The sequence below is a fragment of the Ctenopharyngodon idella genome, chromosome 8 (genome assembly GCF_019924925.1).
Source record: "Ctenopharyngodon idella isolate HZGC_01 chromosome 8, HZGC01, whole genome shotgun sequence".
NCBI lineage: Eukaryota > Metazoa > Chordata > Actinopteri > Cypriniformes > Xenocyprididae > Ctenopharyngodon > Ctenopharyngodon idella.
In genome coordinates, this window is record NC_067227.1 from 8,487,470 (window position 1) to 8,510,763 (window position 23,294).

The 23,294-nt window shown below is 38.2% G+C and overlaps 1 pseudogene; it reads right to left on the reverse strand.

Annotated features, from left to right (window-relative positions):
* Positions 1 to 635: 635 nt before the first annotated feature.
* LOC127517782 (transmembrane and immunoglobulin domain-containing protein 1-like) lies at positions 636 to 14,912 on the reverse strand (annotated as a pseudogene).
* Between the last annotated feature and the right edge of the window lie 8,382 nt (positions 14,913 to 23,294).

Sequence of the window (23,294 nt, forward strand, 5' to 3'; positions counted from 1 at the left end):
TATCAATTTTTTATTTCAGTTTAAGTTTGTTATTTTAGATTATTATCTAGTTAAAATAAATAATAAAAAATGTTGGCAACTAAATGGGAAAAAAAAAAAATATTTTATTTAATTTAATGTTAATTTTATTTTAAGTAACAAAAATGTTTTTCATGGTTTTAGTTTTGGTTAACTATTAAAAAAAAAAAAAAAACCTACAATTGTTGTATGATTTATTTCAGATAAACAGCAGATAAAAACAACACAAACCTCTCTTAAGTGGGCAGTTCTTGGCCATAGTAAGCTTATTGTGGGTTAAACCTTTTAAAATAGAGCTACTTTTTTAAAAGGGTTCACCCAAAAATGAAAATTCTGTCATTAATTACTCACCCTCATGTTGTTCCACACCCGTAAGACCTTTTTTATCTTCGGAACACAAATTAAGATATTTTTGATGAAATCCGAGAGGTACATGACTCGTCCATAAACAGCAATTTAACTTTCAAGGTCCAGAAATGTACTAAAAACATCGTTAAAACACTCGACGTGACTGCAGTGGTTCAACCTTAATTTTATGAAGCAACAAGAATACTTTTTATGTGCAAAAACAAAACAAAAATAACTTCAACAATCTCTTCTCTTCCTTGTCATTATCCTTACATAGCAGTATGCACACTGAAGGCTTCGTGTGAGACAACGTATAAGAATGACACAGAAGAGAAGATATCATTGAATAAAGTCATTATTTTTGTTTTTGCACACAAAAAGGATTCTCGTCACTTCACAAAATTAAGGTTGAACCACTGCACTGCAGGAAAGGGGAAACCAGCTATAGATGTTTAATGTCATAATATAATTTTATGTTGTTTTGTAACTTTGAAAAATCCATAAGTGACTTTATGAAAAAAAAAAAAAGCTCAAATTTGCTTAAAATAAGCAGACATGGCAACACTGTTTATACAACTCTTTTAATAGTTGTCATGAGACTCTTTTTGTCTCATGACTACTATCATACTTTCACTTGACCTGATGGAACAACACCTATGCCAGTAAAGCCCCAGGATCAGATCAGTGTTACCACACATGAGCTGAATTAATAAATTTTATTCAATTAGATTTAAGAAAGAATCAATTGATCGATCAGTTTTTATTTTTTTTTATTTATTTTTTTTATTTTACCCTGACTTTCTTACAAATTCCAAAGGAATATGAGTCATTTTAAATTTTACATTTTAAACAATATCTCAAAGAACACAAAAACAATTTCCAAAATTTTGACAAGACTAAGTTTTATGTAACATCTGTTTAACTTATAACATGAAAGTAAGGTTAATAATATAACTTAGAGAACAAAATTTTCAGTTTTACTCTAATTAGGGTGATGCAACAATGAATCCACCCCACTGAAAGTCTCTGGAGCAAAGCTAAATTTTAGACTACAAATGTCTAATTTAACAAGAATTCAACCACAGGTGAATCTAATTATTCATTACACAGGTGTCCAGCAGACAGTTGACTATAAAAGGGTGTTAAAACCCCTTCACATTTCATGCTGTCAGCAATGGCACCACATGGAAGAAAAATGTCACAAGACCTGAGAAAGAAAATAATTTCTTTACACCAGAAAGGTGAAGACTACAAGAAGATCAGCACAGCTTTACTTATCAGTCAGAATACTGTAGCAAAAGTGGTACAAAAACTAAAAAAAAACATGGAACTGTAACCATCTCACAGAGACGTCCAGGTCGTCCATGGAAGTTAACACCTCAACAGGAGCGTCTTCTGATGAGAAGGGTTGAAGAAAATTGGCATGCAAGTTCAATGCAGTTATCTAAAGAAGTAGAAAGCCAAACTGGGGTGACTATTTCCCGTGACACAATACAGCATACATGCCTGGCATGCATGGGTGCCGTCCACGAAAGAAGCCTCTCCTAAAGCCCAGGCACAAAAAAGCCCGCCTGGAGTTTGCCAGGGCCCATGCTGACAAAGATGAAGACTACTGGGACTCCAAACTGTATGGCGTCGCAAAGGTGAGGAATACAAAGAAAAATGCATGGTGCCTACAGTGAAACTTGTTGGTGGCAGTGTCCTTATGTGGGGCTGCATGAGTGCTGCTGGTGTCAGGGAGCTGAATTTCATTGATGGCATCATGAATTTACAGATGTACTGCTCTATACTGAGAGAGAAGATGGTACCATCACTCCGTGCCCTTTGTCGTCGTGCAGTTTTCCAACATGACAATGATCCTAAACACACATCTAAGGCCAGTGTTGGATTTCTGAAGAAGAACAGGGTGAAAGTGATTCATTGGCTCCTGATCTGAACCCAATCGAACACCTATGGGGAATTCTGAAGAGACAAGTTGAGCATCACTCTCCATCCAGCATCCAGTCTCTAAAAGAGGTTATTCATGAAGAATGGAAAAAGATAGATGTTGCAAAATGTCACCAACGTGTTCATTCCATGCCTAGGAGACTTGGTGCTGTCCTTAAAAATCATGGAGGCCATGCAAAGTACTAGATGTAGTAGTTTTTGTTGTGGGGTGTACTCATTTTTGCATCACCCTAATTTGAGTAAAACTGAAAAATGTGTAATCTAAGTTATATTATTAACCTTACTTTCATGTTATAAGTTAAACAGATGTTATATTATACTTAGTCTTGTGAACATTTTGGAAATTGTTTTTGTGTTCATTGAGATATTGTTTAAAATGTTACTTTTCAAAGGGGGTGTACTCTTCAAAGGGGGTGGTCCTAAGTATTCAGACCCTTTGCTGTGACACTCATATATTTAACTCAGGTGCTGTCCATTTCTTCTGATCATCCTTGAGATGGTTCTACACCTTCATTTGAGTCCAGCTGTGTTTGATTATACTGATTGGACTTGATTAGGAAAGCCACACACCTGTCTATATAAGACCTTACAGCTCACAGTGCATGTCAGAGCAAATGAGAATCATGAGGTCAAAGGAACTGCCTGAAGAGCTCAGAGACAGAATTGTTGCAAGGCAGAGATCTGGCCAAGGTTACAAAAAAATTTCTGCTGCACTTAAGGTTCCTAAGAGCACAGTGGCCTCCATAATCCTTAAATGGAAGACGTTTGGGACGACCAGAACCCTTCCTAGAGCTGGCCGTCCGGCCAAACTGAGCTATCGGGGGAGAAGAGCCTTGGTGAGAGAGGTAAAGAAGAACCCAAAGATCACTGTGGCTGAGCTCCAGAGATGCAGTCGGGAGATGGGAGAAAGTTGTAGAAAGTCAACCATCACTGCAGCCCTCCACCAGTCGGGGCTTTATGGCAGAGTGGCCCGATGGAAGCCTCTCCTCAGTGCAAGACACATGAAAAAACACCTGAAGGACTCCAAGATGGTGAGAAATAAGATTCTCTGGTCTGATGAGACCAAGATAGAACTTTTTGGCCTTAATTCTAAGCGGTATGTGTGGAGAAAACCAGGCACTGCTCATCACCTGTCCAATACAGTCCCAACAGTGAAGCATGGTGGTGGCAGCATCATGCTGTGGGGGTGTTTTTCAGCTGCAGGGACAGGACGACTGGTTGCAATCGAGGGAAAGATGAATATCCTGGATGAAAACCTTCTCCAGAGTGCTCAGGACCTCAGACTGGGCCGAAGGTTTACCTTCCAACAAGACAATGACCCTAAGCACACAGCTAAAATAATGAAGGAGTGGCTTCACAACAACTCCGTGACTGTTCTTGAATGGCCCAGCCAGAGCCCTGACTTAAACTCAATTGAGCATCTCTGGAGAGACCTAAAAATGGCTGTCCACCAACGTTTACCATCCAACCTGACAGAACTGGAGAGGATCTGCAAGGAGGAATGGCAGAGGATCCCCAAATCCAGGTGTGAAAAACTTGTTGTATCTTTCCCAATGTAGCGTCTGGATAGATCCGGCTAGTCAATCAACTTTGGACATTTCAGAATGCTTTTAGCCTCCTGAACTGTGCATGTAAATCACGGATCGGCTCCGGCAAGTCCGGGACCAATTGCCCCATTGGCACCTTTGTTACCCCAGTAAAGAAAAACAGAACACATTCTCACCAGCTCCAGAGACTTCAAAGAGTCACCCTGGTGGGACTAAAGGACATATGGTCACAGACACTGGCCACAACCCCAATACACACACACATACAGACACTCACAAACACGCATGGAGATTGTGAATGTACATTTATCCTCCAAATATGACTGTGCCAATATGTACCCGTCGCTGTATTTAAAAGTGGCATGTATTTATCTCTAGTATATAAGCTTAGCTATGACTCTAGTTGTATTAGTTTTCTTCTAAACGATAAAACTCAAGTATAAACTGTATCTCATCTTTTATGTCTTTGCCATCTGACAAGTTTGGTCTCATTGTAAAGCTTTCGTTATGCTCTAATTGAAAATGTATGTCACATGACTGTAAAATGCATTCTTCTATTTTTAATGGTACTTTGAAGAAAATGTACTCAGATCGGACACTTCGTAAACCATGCAAATTAGGTCATAAATGGAGACAAAGAAAGAGTTTGCCCGCCAAAATCGCACCCTCATCATTGGCTGATGTATCCCAGGAGGCGTTCTGGCCTGTTGTCCTTAAAACACAACGACACGCATCTCTCATTGTCTCTCGATTGTCTCTCGCCATTTAACACACGTCTCTCCCGGACGTCTCGGCGACCGCGCTTCCATCACGCGCCCCCTCTCCTCGGGACGACCATCTTTTGGCAACAAGTTTCTTTGTCAAACCCTCTTCATCCGTCGCCCTAAGTCTTCTCTCTTCATCGCCTAGGAGACGGACTCTTTTTCTTTATTTTCCGGTTATCTTACTCTTAAGTTAAACCCTTGTTTGAAAATCCCGCCGAAGAACACCTTCTCGGAAAAGGACCAATCGCTTCAGCCGCACGCACCGAAACTCCTGCAGAAACACGAAACGACCACAGCACCTGAACCTATGCAAGTATAGAACCATTCTTTCCAAAGCGTTTTAAGCTCGATGTGTAAGCTGAGTTTCCTTGCTGGCTCTCAAAGGTTTTAACTGTTAGTAAGTTGCCATTCCTTTGATCACCTCTGTTTTCTTGACTTTACTTTCGTTTTCTATATATGTGTATTGTTTGTGTATGTCTAGTAGTATAGTCTCTGTATCCGTAGTTTCATATATTAAATACATTATATTCATGCTCGATTGTTTTTTTTGCTCATGCAACAAACCCAGGTCACTTTAACGTTTCGATCCAGTATCCTTGCTTTACGCATTGATGCTAGAATAGGAAGTCTTTCTCGTGGCCAGAGAAAAACCTTCCTTTTATAATCGGCTATGAGGAGCTAACGGTTTGCTGGACAAACTAATAGTTTCTCTAAATTACTATCAAACCAGAACTAATCATATATGTGATTGATTATAATTCGTTGTAATTAATTCACAATATATGTATAATTCCCTCTCGGGTCGGTATATGTATTATAATTAATCATAAAGCTTTATGATTTATTATATTCATATAGTCCACCCATAAATTAATTAAATACCTGTACTGATTCGCTACACCAAAAAGACTCATGGCTGTATTAGATCAAAAGAGTGCTTCTACTAAATACTGAGCAAAGGGTCTGAATACTTAGGACCATGTGATATTTCAGTTTTTCTTTTTTAATAAATCTGCAAAAATGTCAACAATTCTGTGTTTTTCTGTAAATATGGGGTGCTGTGTGTACATTGAGGGAAAAAAATGAACTTAAATGATTTTAGCAAATGGCTGCAATATAACAAAGAGTGAAAAATTTAAGGGGGTCTGAATACTTTCCGTACCCACTGTATATATATATATATAATGTGTGTGTGTGTGAGAACCCCTTGCAGAATCTGTGAAAATGTTAATGATTTTAACAAAATAAGAGAGATCATACAAAATGCATGTTATTTTTTATTTAGTACAGTCCTGAGTAAGATATATTACATAAAAGATGTTTACATATAGTCCACAAGACAAAAAAATAGCTGAATTTATTATAATGGCCCCAGTCAAAAGTTTGTGAACCATTGATTCCTAATACTGTGTGTGGTTACCTGGGGTGCGTTTCCCGAAAGCATCGTTAGTCAAGGTTGTAAGTCCCATTCAACTCTATTGGTAACGACAGAACTTGCGACCATAGTTCGCTTTGGGAAATGCACCCCTGGATGATCTACGACTGTGAATTTGAAGATCAAGGGAAATTGTACTTAATCTGTCTTCTGGGAAACATGCAAGTATCTTCTGTAGCTTCCGAAGGGCAGTACTAAATGAAAAAAAATATATATATATATATATTTAAACAAAACAAGAAAAATTTGGACATCTTCATCCTGTTCAAAGGTTTTCTCGATAAGACTTGATAAGAATGCAGATGCGTTTATGAATTATACAGACTACAAGCGTTTCACAAAAATGAAAATAACGACATGGCTCTAATCTCTGTGAATACAGTAAGAAACAATGGTAACTTTAACCACATTTAACAGTACTTTAGCGTACATATTAATGATCCCGACTGTTGCATCACAGTCGGTGTTATGTTGAGATTCGTCTGTTTTTCAGTGGTCTTTTGCATGAACGAGATTTACATATGAATGAGGGAACTATCGTGTTTGAGGCTCACTGTATGTCATTTCCATGTACAGAACTCTTATTATTCAATTATGCCAAGGTAAATTCAATTTTCAATTCTTTGGCACCTTTAATGAATTGTGTTTCATTCTGTCATGGTCAGTCACCGTGTGCATTTCCTGCATCAACCCCCGGTTTATAACTACCCTCGTGCAGTTCTTTGGCTGAATCCCAAATGGCACACTTCTATGCACTTTCAGTCTTGTGGACTTACAATAGCTGCTGCGTGCGCGTGTCCGTTAAGTCCACGAGACCATAGGGTGTCCCATTCATCATTTTAGGTTTCAGAAGGGTGCTCGCGAGCGCCCCCTTTGTGGCCGCTATGCGCCCTCGATACGCACTTCAGCGGAGCCCGCAAGTTTGCGAGCTACGCAGAGGACTTTACCCGGCAGTCAAAGCAGCTTTACGTCACAAAAGTGTGGACGCAGAGGAAGACCGTGAGGGTTTAGGGTGCCATTTGGGATTCAGCCTTTGAGCATTGGCCCGATGGACTTGCAAGATAATTTAATTGTCATAATTTTTTTCCAGGTTAGTTTCCTAAAAAATATTTTATATTTATATTATATCATTGTGTGTCCTTTTACATGACTTCAAACAAATAATAAACTGTTCACATACCACACAGTGATAGTTTAAAATGAATAGAAATTTATTAGAAAGTTTATTCTCAAATTTCTAGAACTAGGATGAATCTAATTTTTCAGTAGTTAATCTTAATTATTCCCTAATTTTGACCAAGATAGTTTTGCTAATATTTTTATTTGTTCTCTAGGTGTTTTTGGTGCTGTGAAAGTGTCAGTGAAGAAGGGAGAGTCTGTCACTCTGAACACTGGTGATACTGAAATATCTAGAGATGATTTGATACTGTGGACATTTGGAGCTGAGGTCATCCTCATAGCTGAAAGAAATGAAACAATGGTTTCATTGCATTATGATCATGATGAGAGATTCAGAGACAGACTCCAGCTGAATGATCAAAATGGAGATCTCACCATCAGAAACATGAGATACGAACACTCTGGACATTATCAAGTAAAGATTATCACCAAAAGAGCGACCATATACAAAAGATTCAGCATTTCTGTCAGTGATTAAAGTAATAAACTTGTGTTCATATAAAACCATGGTAAACATACTGTTGCGAATTAGCTCAAAGGGGAAATATTAATAATTATTCATAACTCATTATCATTATTCATTATGATTAACTGTTTCAAATATTCATAATTAATCAGCTTAACATGATGTAGCTACATTAACATTACAATCAATCAATCAGTTCTATGATTATTAATTAATTCTAAGAGAATGGTATTTTTCATGGCCACAGAAAAATAATTCTTTCTTAGCATTTTAGAGCTTAGAGCACTTGTTACAAGATTGATCATTTAAGTGACAGTTTATTCGCAGACAGGGAGTCAGAACCAAATATGTATTGTGCACAAGTTTTATTGACTAAATCACAAACACATAACTAAACTAACAAACACATACATACACACAAGTCACACGTACATTGGTAAAATGAGAAATGATAGAGTGAAACCGGAGGTGGGAACAGGAAATGGAGCTATGGAGAAGAGTCAATAACCAGGAAAGAATCATCAGCTTATCATTACAAATCTCATTTGTTAACAAAGGGGGTTCGCAACTTTAACTAGCTAGTAGCAATTTAGTATATCGTACGATACTCGAGGCCTGCCGGCCTGGAAGGCCAACAGACAGCAGACTGCAGATGCAGTGTCGGTCACAGCAAAGTTTACGATCCTTTGTCTAGCAGATCGTTTGCATATGTAACTGGATTGGTTACAGATGGAGAAGAAACTATTAAAGATTCTTGTAATACTGATATGTTGCACAGGTATCGACATATCATATACATTTAAATCTTCAAAATACAAACTCATAGACACCAAACTTGGTATATGTGAGTTTATGTTAACCATTGGTTCTTATCATAAAATATGCATAAAACAAAATACCATACAAAAGACACTACACAAAATCATAATCATAAACACAATGTCCTAGGATGCATGTTCATTTATATATCAGTTCATCTATAAATGAATGCAGGAAAGTCTGTTTTGTGGGCTATGGGTTTTTTTCTATGGCCTCTGCTTTTCCATGTGGCTACATAGTTCAGAGCAATAAAACATCTTGCCCAAGTTGGTCTTTCAGGAGATGGGTTCACAGACCTTTGTTGGGAGCTTGAGTTTGCTGGATTATTCATTAAATATAATGAATAATTTGTGGGTGTGTGATTGGTCCAGATGCTACAATTCACCAGAGCTGTACAGGTTGTTGTTGGGATCCTCCTCCATAATGACATCACAGAGCTGCTGGATGTTAGGCACATGGTGCTTCTCCACCTTCCACTTGAGGATGCCCCACAGGTACTCAATAGGGTTCAGGTCTGGAGATATACTTGGCCACTCCATCACCTTTACCTTCAGCTTCCTCAACAAGGCAGTTGTTATCTTGGTGGTGTGTTTGGGGTCGTTATCATGTTGGAAAACTTGCCGTTTGGGCGAGTTTCTCATGTTCTGCTTCAGAATGTCACAGTACATGTTGGAATCCATGTTTCCCTAATGAAGCGCAGCTCCCCAGTACCAGCAGCACTCATGCAGCCCCAGGCCATGATGCTACCACCACCATGCTTGACTGTAGGCAAGACACAATTTTCTTGGTACTCCTCACCAGGGCGTCGCCACACATGCTGGACACCGTCTGAGCCAAACAAGTTTATCTTAGTCTCATCAGACCACAGGACATGGTTCCAGTAATTCATGCTCTTGAACAGTTTGTCTTCAGCAAACTGTTCGCGGGCTTTCTTGTGAGCCAGCTTCAGAAGAGGCTTCCTTCTGGGACAACGGCCATGCAAACTCGCTTCTGCAACCTCTAAACCAATGCTGGCAGCACTCATGCATCTGTTTTTTGAAGCCAGCTTCTGCACCTGACACACAGCATGAGGATTCAATTTCTTTGATCGACCCTTGTGAGGCCTGTTCCGAGTGGAACCCGTCTTGGAAAACCTCTGTATGACCTTGGCTACTGTACTGTAACTCAGTTTCAGGGTGATACCAATCTTCTTATAGCCTAGGCCATCTTTGTGGACAGCAACAATTCTACTTCTCAAATCCTTAGAGAGTTCTTTGCCATGAGGTGCCATGTTGAACATTCAGTGGTCAATATGAGAGAATTGTACTCAAAGCACCAAATTTTAACTGCTCTAATAAACAAATTTGTATGGTACTGTCAAGCAGACAAAAACATGAACATGATGAATAGGACATGTGGCTTTGCATGGTTAAACGACGTTACAGCTACGATGGTTACAGCTTTTTTCACTTTTGTTGCCAGCTATTTTGACAATAATGGCTGTATGTTAAGTTATTTTCAGAGGACAGTAAATCTATACTGCCATACAAGCAGCACATTGACTACTCTAAAATATATCCAAGTTTCATTTCTATATGTGATACTGCTCTTCCACCTCTTCTTCATCTTTCACAGACCGAATCAGCAGACATTCCTTCCGAGGGGACCACTCTTTCAACAAGTTTACATGCAGCATTCTGCTTGAACGGGCTTGTCCTGGAGTTAGAATTTCATATGTTGTTGGTCCCACTTTCTTTTGTACTTTAAAAGGCCCTTGCCATTTGGCTAAAAGCTTACTGGACGCTGTGGGTAACATTACAAGTACTTGTTGACCTGGCACAAATGTACGAGTTCTTGCCGATTTATCATACCAAGACTTTTGTCTCTGTTGAGCTTCTGCCATATGCTCTTGAGCCAAATTTGTCATTTTCTGCAATTTTTCATGCATGGCAACTACGAAGGAAGCAACGTCTTTTCCTTCCCCCAGTTCCTTCTGGCCGGCCCATGTCTCTTTTAAGAATGACAATGGTCCTCTCACATCATGGCCATACAACAATTCAAAAGGGGAAAAACCTGTTGAGGCCTGGGGGACTTCACGATATGCAAAGAGCAAATAGGGCAACCACTGATGCCAGTCTGAGCCAGTCTCATTTATGAATTTCCTGAGCATACTTTTAAGGGTTTGATTAAATCTCTCAACTAATCCATCTGTTTGAGGATGGAACGGTGTAGACTTTAGGCCCTTAACTTAACAACTGATAGAATTGCTTTAAAAGCTTTGAAGTAAAATTGGTCCCACAATCTGTAAGAATCTCCCTAGGAAATCCTAGTCTAGAAAACAACTGAATCAAACAGGATGCTATTTGCTTAGCTCCAATCGTCCTCAATGGAAACACCTCTGGATACTTGGTAGCGTAATCACTCACCACTAACATAAACCTGTGGCCTGCTCTACTGTTCTCAACTGGACCAACAATATCCATAGCAAGTCGTTCGAATGGAACTCCAATAACTGGAAGAGGTTGAAGGGGAGCTTTAGAGGGTAGTCTGTTGGAGGTCAGCTGACACTCTGGGCAAGTTTTACAGAATTGTTTCCTAATTCGGGCCAAAGATTTCTGCCTACCCAGGTGGCCTGCCCAGGGAATGGAATGACCCAAAGAGAGGACTACATTTTGAACTGCCTTAGGTACCACCATCTGCAAATTATCTCCCTGTTGCCGATATAACACCTCCTCCTGAAGGACAAACCTCTCACCTACTGTACCTCCTACTGCCTTCTCACCTTCTCCCTGACTTGTCAGAGTAGCTTGCTGGTACAACAAAGACACAACAGGATCTTCTTTCTGCATTTCAGCCATATTACTGGGAACCTTAAACCCAATCACTTCATCCAGCTTACCACCCTTTCCCTTACCATCAGCTTCAAGGTATCTATACTTATCTTGCCTCCTCTGCCTTCTAGATTTCCTTACCTTAATTGGTCCAGCCTCCAACTCAGAGTCAAAGAATGGGAAACCTTTAAGAGTTTCAGATTCATCAGCAATCTGCTTAACCTGAGCCCGGGTCATCACCATACTAGAAGCAGAGTTAAAAGGCAACAAATTCAGCAGTGAAGGAAAATCTTGTCCTAGAATAACAGGATAAGGTAATTTTTCTACTACTCCTACTCTCAATAAATAGGGTAGCTCGTGTACCACTACCTGCACTTTAACTGTAGGGTAAGTCTGCTCCTCACCATGGACACACTTAATGATCACATTACCTTCAATCTCTTCTAAGTGCTCTGGGACCAAATTACTTTCCACTAGCGTCTGCATACTACCAGTGTCTATCAATGCAGTTACAGTTTCCCCATTCACTTCCACAGGAATGGTCAGACCTTGAGGCGGAGGCAACAACTTTCCTACCCCTGTTTTTGGTACAAAACATATTTGAGAAGTTTTAGCAGTTAACTTTGGACACATTGGCTTTTTATGCCCATCCTGTCCACAATAATAACAAATGGGCACCTGACTAGCCTGATGTAAAGGCCCAGAAGACTGATTTTCTCTTTTAGGCTTCTTACTAGAAGAATTACATTTTAAGTCTCCTCGACTATAGGTTGACGAACTCCTATCTTCCCTAATTCCCTTATGAGCAACACCCCAAGAGTGTGAACGAGACCGGGCGGCTACAAAAACATCAGCCAAGGAAGCAGCCTGACAAGCTGTACTAGGGTTGTGTTCTCTTACCCATACCTGGAATTCTGGTGAAAGCATTCTCAAATACTGCTCTAAAATAATCATTTCCCCCACAGCCTCTACAGTCTTTCCCTTGGGTTGCACCCACTTTTCATAAAGTTCTCGAAGTCGTACATAGAGTTCTTTTGGAGACTCAGCAGGCTCAATCTTTAACGAGTGGAATCTTTGACGGTAAGTTTCAGGATTGATGGCATACTTGCTTAAAATGGCAGATTTAACTTTTTCATATTCTAATGACTCCTCAGTGTCCATATGCACAAAGGCACTCCTAGCCTTACCAGTCAATAAGGAAACTAACCTAAGGGCCCAATCACTTTTTGCCCACTTACAGGCCAGAGCAATTCTTTCAAAAGTGGTGAGAAAATGTTCAATGTCATCTGAATCTTGCAATTTTTGCAACTTGGGCTCAATCATACTTCGAGCAGAATCTGGAACAGGGGGCACAGAGGCATTGGACAGATTATCAGGCATTTCAGAAGGCTGGTCAGGTCCTGACAAACTTTCAGGATCAGGGGTGGTACGAAAATCCACTTCCTCCCTCAGAAGGTTGAATTGATGTTGCATTGTTTTCCAACGTTGCTCTTGCCGAGCTGCCTCCCGCTCCATCTTGACTTCTTGTCGTTGCTGAACCTCCATATTTTTGCGAAACATCTCTGCCAGGTCCTGCGGAGTCAGTTGTCCCGGGTCATCAGCCACCTGAGGACCTCCTCCTACTGCTGCAGGCTCTTCCTCCAACTCCTCCACCGAAACTGCTTCATCTTGTTGTTTGAACTTTGCCACTTTCTTTGGAGCCATATTGCCACTACTCAACACTGTCCTTTACTGGCCGATCCCACCGCTGCCACCATTTGTGGTGGTCGGGCAAAGAACCAGCTGGACAGGTAGTAGGCAAAACGAGAAGGGTTTATTTAAACCAACAAATAAAATAATCTTAACAGGGAAGTTGAAAATCATTTCCAAAGTATATACAAAGGAATAAGAAAAAAACAAAAACAAAAATTAAACAATCAAAGAAAAATAACTCCCCTGTTAACAAGATAACAAAAAACTACAACTAAGGTCAGTTGCCCATGATGTTACTATGACTGGACAACCCCGACTAACCTCTGCTCATCTCATCATTGCTATAAATACCCATTTAACACATACCAAACCAAGTAAAGGTAAATATCAAATAACTAATAATTCTTGCGTTCCGATGGACCACGACACCCTACGTTAAATGGATTGTGTCAAAATCCGGCTGATATCGTGCAGTCTGAAAATGGTGCTATGGAGATCACTTTCATTCCATTTATTCCATGCACACACAGAATGATAATTTATGTAATTCACTTCCACATTGAAACGTGCTTCTCACTCCCAAAACTTATAGGGTACGAGGGAAATAAACTCTAACTTTGGCTGCAGTGTTTCTCTCTGTACAGATATTCTCATCTGATGCTTTTAATTTCCTTTCTCTGAGACAGAACGGATGTGGATAACACATTGAAATACTGGGAGTGAGATGGAAGCTCTTTAGATACTTTATAGAAACACAAATGGACCAGTTCTTTATGTAAAATTCCTCAAGTGTGTTGTAATGTGAGTTGGGAATGGGGGGATTCAGTGGGATGGGTTCCAGATGTGACTTAGAGCCTCTTATTTCAAAGGGTTTAAAAAGGTTCAAGTATTCATAGGATGTGGCTTTTTTTGTGACTTTGTGCTGATAAGATGATGAGGTTGTTGGGAAAGTCCTGGGGTTTTTACAATGTGAGCACAAAAGCATATTTTAATGGCATAAAATAACACAAAATAGGGATGTAAATTAAATAATTTAACATTATAAAATCGTACCTGAGCACAGCTGACACAGATCAGTAATGATGAGATGTTTAGTCTGGTTTCTGATGGGATTGTTCACCACACAGCTGTAGGTGTTGTTATCCTGATATTTCACCTCCAGAGGTAAAGAGAGGGTGCTGATGAGATCAGAGACACTGATGGAGGAGAGTAAACTGTTTCCTTTGTTCCAGGAAAGAGTTACATGTGTCACATTTAGCACTGAACACAATAACACACATCTGGTGCTTGATGATTTTTCAGATGATGAAAAACACAGTGGAGAGTCACGGGTGATGACAGGAATGGGAAGAGGAGCTGGAAAATATGAGCAAACAAATAAAACCTAACAGAACATAAAAAAAGAAATTGCACTGTAACACAACTCACCATGAACAGCAACACTAAATCTCTTGGTTGACTCCTTATCACTCAGCATGACACTTAGTTTAGAAAGTCCAGTGTGTTCAGTGCTGATGTTTGTGATGGTGAGAGATCCAGTCTGATGATCCAGCTGCAGTATGTCTCTGAATCTCTCATCAAGACCATCCTCATATGTAGAGAAGACACTGATCACTCTCCTGATTTTAGCTATGAGAGTACCATTATCTCCAAACCTCCATTCAGTGTTACGGTGACTGAATCTCCGTCCATCACTGACACTTCTGACTTCTCTCCATCTGCACCAAACACACCTGGTGAACAAGATTAAATTACAGTTAATGGAAATACTCTAATTAAATAAAATAGTCCATTATTACTCTGTACTAAAACTGAAATCATAAAACACATTTATAACTCACCAACCAGACACGGGGAGCAACAGAACAAAACAAACGCGTGAATCATTTTCTTCAACAGTTTAAAATCACTGGACAAGTCTGAAAAAAAGAGAATGAACCCTATTTAAAACATGTCAGAAATGTGACATTAATCTCTCAAAAGTCCTTATCTGTAGTTAGTTAATCTGAGGTTATGAGTTAAAAACTATTCATTCTGTGAGAACAAACCAAACCCGTTCGTTTACGCTTTTAAGTTTTCGATGTAAATTATTTAAAAATGATAAATATTTATGATAACCATAGTGAAAAATAAATAGCTGTAATAATAATAATAATAAATAAAGTATGCCCTAGTCATTTTTATTTTGTTTAACATTTGGAAAGGAGACCGGGGGGGGGGGGGGGGGGGGGGGGGGGGGGGGGGGGGAACAGCCTACTGTTTTTGCTAAGCATGAAATGAGAAGTAAAAACTGTTTTTACATGACATACATGACAAATACTTTTGACGTTTAAAAACAGCGCTAGAAAATTTTATAATTAAGGAAATTAAATCTATCTGGACAACAGGCTAATGAGTCTAGGCCATAACAGCAAAAAAAAAGAAAAGAAAATGATAAAGAGAAGCATCGTAACTTAAAAGAATTTTATTCAAGACATTTGCAAAATACCCTTACAAAGTATATATCAAGTTCATTTTATTAAGTAAAGTTCAAGTATATTTTTAAGTCGCCTATACTTAATGAAGTAAGTATAGCCTACTAATAAACTAGTTTACTTGTGTGCAAGTAATTTCAATACTACAAAATTGGTCCACTTTTTCGTGTATAAATGTATAGTTTTCTTTAAGTGAATTTATATAGTATTTATTTATTTTATATATATATTTATATATTTTACTATTTATATATTATTTTTACACTTTAAAGGGTTACTCACCCTCATGTTGTTCCACATCCGTAAGACCTTCGTTCATCTTCAGAACACAAATTAAGATATTTTTGATGAAATCCGAGAGGTATATGACTTGTCCAGACAGCAATTTAACCACCACTTTCAAACTCCAGAAAGATACTAAAGACATCGTTAAAACAGTCGACATGACTGCAGTGGTTCAACCTTAATGTTATGAATCAATGAGAATACGTAAACAGTGTATGAGAATGACACAGAAGAGAAGATATTTTTGAATAAAGTCATTATTTTTGTTTTGTTTTTGCGCACAAAAAGTATTCTTGTCGCTTCATAACATTAAGGTTGAACCACTGCAGTCATGTGGACTGTTTTAACAATGTCTTTAGTACCTTTCTGGACCTTGAAAATGGTGGTTATATTGCTGTCTATGGACGAGTCATGTATCTCTCGGATTTAATCAAAAATATCTTAATTTGTGTCCTGAAGATGAATGAAGGTCTTGTGGGTTTGGAATGACATGAGGGTAAGTAATTTTCATTTTTGGGTGAACTAACCCTTTAAGTATGCTACTTTACTATGTTCCTATTTAGGTAGGCCTATTAATTTTTAAACTTGAAATACACCTTTAACTGTACTTTAAGTAGATTTTAAGTAAATTCCAATGTACACTACCAGTGGACTAAAAATTCACATACTCAGAATTAGGAACATATCTGTTATCTTTATAAATCAATATTTGCAAACAATTTAAGTTTATAAGACAGTGTGTAAAACTAATTGCAAAAAAAAAAATAATAATAATAAAGTATTTAATAGGCTATTCAATCAAAAGAGTAAACACAACTACAAGCCAAGTATACTTAGTACACTTAATTATACTTTTAAGTCTATTTCGATCAAAAGATCGAGTACAAGTATAGGCCAAATTTAGATTTGTCTGTCAATTTTAAGTATACTTATTTATATATAAATTAAATTAACTAAACTTAATAGTGTTTTTGACCCACTTAAGTATAAGACTTAATTTCATAATAACCCAGCTTCTGTTGTCTTTGAAATATGGTTAGTGTACTGCTGAATGTACTGACATGCATTTATGGTCATAACTGCGAACTAGTTGCTTTTTTCGGTGAAATTCACAGTTTTGAATCAAAATATCATGAAGACCTGAGGCCTCCATCTATTCAGAAAATGATGTGGTGGTGCTGGATGTTGAGAACACCTTAATCTGTGGTGTGACTGGACTATCCCCTCCACCTGTCATAGATCTGGACAAAAAAGAACAATAAGAACGTGACAAAGAATATCAAAGCCAGTATCGACTGAAGAATGACGGCACCTTCAACATCTTTTCCAATCTGAAGTTCACGCCAGCAGAGGGAGACATTTACAGCTCCACTGTGTACCACAAAGCTCTCGAACAATTCTGAAACTAATACATGCCGTTCATGAGGCAGTTTTTGTGCAGGTTCTATGGTTATCAGACTCATATTCTGTGACCTATGCATGACATCATAGGTAAATGTCATGGACCTGTGCTTGTGTGTTTCAGAAATGGATGTTGCCATGCCCAGTGTTGGTCCAGCAGTGTTTTGTGGAGTGGGTCTGACTTTGAGGCTGCTGGGAGTTGCTGCTGGAACATTTTTCCTCATTAAAGGAAACAACTACAACTGACAGCTCTGATTTACAATAAAATATATTGATGAACTTCCGTTTTAGGGGTATTGAAGAATATCAAAAATAGTCAGCTGACAAATGTTTATATCCCAAAATCTGCTTAAATTTAATGCTGACTTTTTTCTATATCATAATTGTAAATTTTTGATTTATGAACAATTTATTTTTTGACTTTACTAAATCATTTTCTCATTACATCTTTAATTCCAAAATGATGTAATATACAAACCCGATTCCAAAAAAGTTGGGACACTGTACAAATTGTGAATTAAAAAGGAATGCAATAATTTACAAATCTCATAAACTTATATTTTATTCACAATAGAATATAGATAACATATCAAATGTTGAAAGTGAGACATTTTGAAATGTCATGCCAAATATTGGCTCATTTTGGATTTCATAAGAGCTACACATTCCAAAAAAGTTGGGACAGGTAGCCATAAGAGGCCGGAAAAGTTAAATGTACATATAAGGAACAGCTGGAGGACCAATTTGCAACTTATTAGGTCAATTGGCAACATGATTGGGTATAAAAAGAGCCTCTCAGAGTGGCAGTGTCTCTCAGAAGTCAAGATGGGCAGAGGATCACCAATTCCCCCAATGCTGCGGCGAAAAATAGTGAAGCAATATCAGAAAGGAGTTTCTCAGAGAAAAATTGCAAAGAGTTTGAAGTTATCATCACCTACAGTGCATAATATCATCCAAAGATTCAGAGAATCTGGAACAATCTCTGTGCGTAAGGGTCAAGGCCGGAAAACCATACTGGATGCCCGTGATCTTCGGGCCCTTAGACGGCACTGCATCACATACAGGAATGCTACTGTAATGGAAATCACAACATGGGCTCAGGAATACTTCCAGAAAACATTGTCGGTGAACACAATCCACCGTGCCATTCGCCGTTGCTGGCTAAAACTCTATAGGTCAAAAAAGAAGCCATATCTAAACATGATCCAGAAGCGCAGGCGTTTTCTCTGGGCCAAGGCTCATCTAGAATGGACTGTGGCAAAGTGGAAAACTGTTCTGTGGTCAGACGAATCAAAATTTGAAGTTCTTTTTGGAAAACTGGGACGCCATGTCATCCGGACTGAAGAGGACAAGGACAACCCAAGTTGTTATCAGCGCTCAGTTCAGAAGCCTGCATCTCTGATGATATGGGGTTGCATGAGTGCGTGTGGCATGGGCAGCTTACACATCTGGAAAGGCACCATCAATGCTGAAAGGTATATCCAAGTTCTAGAACAACATATGCTCCCATCCAGACGTCATCTCTTTCAGGGAAGACCTTGCATTTTCCAACATGACAATGCCAGACCACATACTGCATCAATTACAACATCATGGCTGCGTAGAAGGAGGATCCGGGTACTGAAATGGCCAGCCTGCAGTCCAGATCTTTAACCCATAGAAAACATTTGGAGCATCATAAAGAGGAAGATGCGACAAAGAAGACCTAAGACAGTTGAGCAACTAGAAGCCTGTATTAGACAAGAATGGGACAACATTCCTATTCCTATAACTTGAGCAACTTGTCTCCTCAGTCCCCAGACGTTTGCAGACTGTTATAAAAAGAAGAGGGGATGCCACACAGTGGTAAACATGGCCTTGTCCCAACTTTTTTTGAGATGTGTTGATGCCATGAAATTTAAAATCAACTTATTTTTCCCTTAAAATGACACATTTTCTCAGTTTAAACATTTGATATGTCATCTATGTTGTATTCTGAATAAAATATTGAAATTTGAAACTTCCACATCATTGCATTCCTTTTTTATTCACAATTTGTACAGTGTCCCAACTTTTTTTGGAATCGGGTTTGTATTAAAGATACTGTGTGTATCCGTGTATGTGTGTCCGTGTTTGGGCGGATGTGTCTGCGTGTGTGTCTGTGTTTTGACTATTCTTGTGAGGACCAAATGTCCTTACTTATATTGTGAAATACATTATGAAAAATGTGATTTATTTAAATCTAGTGTTTTGCACATGTTTCTGTGATAGGTAGGGTGGGGTTGGGTTAGGTGATAGAAAATATAATTGACCTGATATAAAATGGAAGTCAGTGCCCTCACTAAAATAGCAAAACAAACCTGTGTGTGTAAGTGTGATTTGTTCCTGTTAAACCCCACATTATGGGGATAAAATGCCCCCACAAAGCCGGCAATATCTGAAATCCTTGACCTTGTGAACTTTTTTTTTTTGTCCTCATGAGGAAAACAGCTTATACATCATATTAAGTGATGTTTTTGGAAAATGTGAAAATGCAGAAAGTTTTCTGTGATTGGGTGGGGAATAGAGTATACAGTTTGTGCAATATAAAAATCATTTTGTCTATGGAATGTCCCCATAAAACAGAAGAAATATATAACATGTCTGCTCTTGGTAACTAAAGTTGCTATTATGCAGAGACAAGAAAGCTAGTGGAACAATACTAGCTAGGTGTTCTCAAAACATTGCTGCATTTCAATATTGACTCTTTAAAAAAAAGTTTGGGGTGGGACTATGAAAAAATCTGCAAGATCTCTCATCTTATAAGACTTTCTACTACTTTCTAAATGCTATGCTTACTGTATTCTGGGTTCAAGGAAAAGACAGCCTTCCTGCAACAGCCACATGTGTGCATCTGTTATCAAGTCTATCAAGTCCAGTTTTGCCACAGGCACTAATCTATCAGAAAAGATCATTTCTGGCACCGGCCCTCTGTGTCTCCCTAAGAAGCTTAGCCTGAAACATTGACTCTTGGAATGGTTTCGCTTGTAATCCGCGTCATCAGATATTCCTGACCATGAAAAAAGATCAAGGTTTTGTATTGCCTGTGGGATATAAACCGATGCTTGGCCAAAATAAAGCCAGCAGGTGAAATGAAATCCAGTCATGCTATTTCTTTAAATCTGAAAACTGCATACTAGCACTGTGAAACAGACAGTTGAATGCATTAGCAAAAGCTATTTGCGTACAGATATTTGCATATCTCTCACAGAATTTGATTTAATTGAATCCACATGATTTTGATCAATTAATGAGTTGAGATTTTCTGAATTATATGAATTGCAACAGATCATCATTCAGAACATTAACCAGCAGGTGGCATCCTTTGAAAGTATTATATGATTATGGCTAAAGGGTGATCAAAGGACTCGGCACACAAAGAGGATAATGGAACAGACAGGCAGTGGAGGATTTGAATGTTCTCAGACACTGAGGCCCAGTACACACTATATGTAAAAGGATCAAATATCAACTTGAAAGCTGTAAGTTGATCTCATACCTGAGTTCAAGGCTATAATGCATTCTGTAAAAGAATTGTAGGAGACATACCTATTTTATATAGACATAGGCCTACTTTTTGCCAACGTTATTTCCCAAGAAAAAGATCCATTTCATTGACCAATAGTAAATTATATGAGGTAGGTTGTCACCTGTCATTATATACTGTATATACATTTGTATATACATTTTTTCGTCTTGAGCCAAGGATTCCAATGTTATAATATGAAAGAATTACTATATAGGCTATGTAATAATAGGCCTATGTATTTACGCAATTTTTTTGTAACTGTATTTTCATACTGTGACAACATACGTTGAATAGGTTTCCAGGAGATTCTATAGAGTCACTTTCAACAATAGCTACAGAGAGAGAGAGAGAGGAGGGTGACTAGAGCTGATTGGTATTCTGTGCGTGTGCGGATGCGCTGCAGCTTTCCTCAGCTCGAGCAGCACTCCGCTGGTCAGCTGATGCGCTAAATGACCCCATGCACACACTAATATGGGGTTGTGCGCGAGGGAATTCCATTCAGTGATAGTTCCTCTGGGACACTTGCTGTCCTCGTGGATGCTGCTGCTGCATAGCCGTGCACTTACAATACCCAAATACACTTACTACAAAAATATCTATCATGGTCATTACATCCAGCTACCCACAATTGTCCATAATGTAGTATATTAGCTCTATATATATCCATATTAGCTCTACAGATTTCAAATGTGTAAAATCATGCTGCTTGAATCTTAAAATAAATCTGTGAGACAGTGAAGGCTGACCAATCATGCCTTTGTGAAAAGCATACTTTAGCAGCATACTTTTAAAAGAGTAGGCTATAGCCTACTTTAAAAGAATATATTTTAGGACAAATAGAATGCATGTTTTTTGGACACTTAATTGCATGTAATTCACAGCTAGCCTAATGAAAATGTATTATAGGCCTATATAGTCTAGGCCTACATCTTTAGGCTATATATAATTTCATTATTTACTTCTGTTTAAAGTGTAGGCTACTGCCAAATGTATAGCTGGGTCATTCCTGGGATTCGGTAGTATTTCAACTTTTTTTTTTTTTTTTTTTTTGAAGTACATGTAATTAATTTTTTAAAAACCCCATATCATATATCAAACCTCCAGCAAATCATATTTTCCCACCTCAGTAATTAAAGACCTTTTATTATTTTCAGTTGTTTTTCAGATTTAAACACCTTGTATTCTCAACTCCAAAATTGGTCGAAACTGAATTGGTTTAAAACGGATTTTACACAAAACTTGCTATAAAACAAACATCTACCTACTGCTCATATGTCCCTCATAGTTGCTATTATGCAGAGACAAGAAAGCTATTTGTAGGTGTTCTCAAAACATTGCTGCATTTCAATATTTGTGACTGGGTTGAGTGTGATGGAGTTGAGGTTTTTGCTCAAAATGGTCTACTCTCCTACACATGTAGTGCAATAATTATTTTTTATTCATTATAATGGAAATACATTTTGGTGAACCACCACTTTAAAAAGTCTGGGCGACTGAAATATTACCGAATCCCACCCAGCTACTGGCGGATCTACCAGAGCAGCTGCACCTTTAAACATATCTGCCAACCCAGAATAAAGTAGCCTTTAAAAAGGTATGCTTAGTTTACTTCTTTTTCACAATTGAATTTGAGCCTAATCTAGTCAACTTCATGATTCTTATTATTTTTGGTCAAAAACACAGTACACAACCCAATTCACGAACAAATGGATTGTTTTACCGTTTGTTCGTGAATCGGAAAATTACAGATTTTCAGAATTAGGCTAATTCAGAAATCTCTGAGAAATCTAACCCCGTACGGATTGCGGTATTATTTTTCCACAACGCTTTTCCTCGTTTATTTTGACCTTTGTTGAGTACCGTAACTATGTTCTCGTGGCGCGTGGATTCTCCCAACCCTTTTGCTCCACTTTTTTTTTATGGATATACAGACCTAATTGCAGAGTTAGGTAAGAATCTTTCATTAACTACATTAATACATGAAAGACAAATTTATGTTTGCTTGTCAGAGTCTTATCTTAAAATGTATTTTAGATAGATAGATAGATACTAAGCGGTTGATAGGGTGCTCTGGGTAGTTGCTAAAGTGTTGCTAGGTGGTTGCTAGGGTATTCTGGATGGTTGTTAAGATGTTGCTATGCAGAATACTGTCTTGCACAATGACACATGTGCAAATGCTTGTCAGTCAGGACAGAAACATATTTATAGTATAAATAATTTTCTGGATCTGCCACTGACTGATAAGCATTTATGGTAGGCTAAACTAAATACTTTGTGTAATTTCCATTTAAGCATGTATGTCATATGATATAATTAAATATATTTGTAATTGAACAATTATGGTGAAGCTGCAATTTAGTACATTTAAAATATATTAATTGTAATATCTACACATTACTGTTGAAGTTATAATCAAGCCGCATGTGCTTTGTTAGTCAACACAGCATAAATAGGTGTACTTAATTAAAGCATGACAAAAAAATTTAAAACATTGATTTAAAATGCTCTTTAAAATGAAACCTTTAATTTGACATAAATGCTAAGTGCTCCTTTTAATCGTGT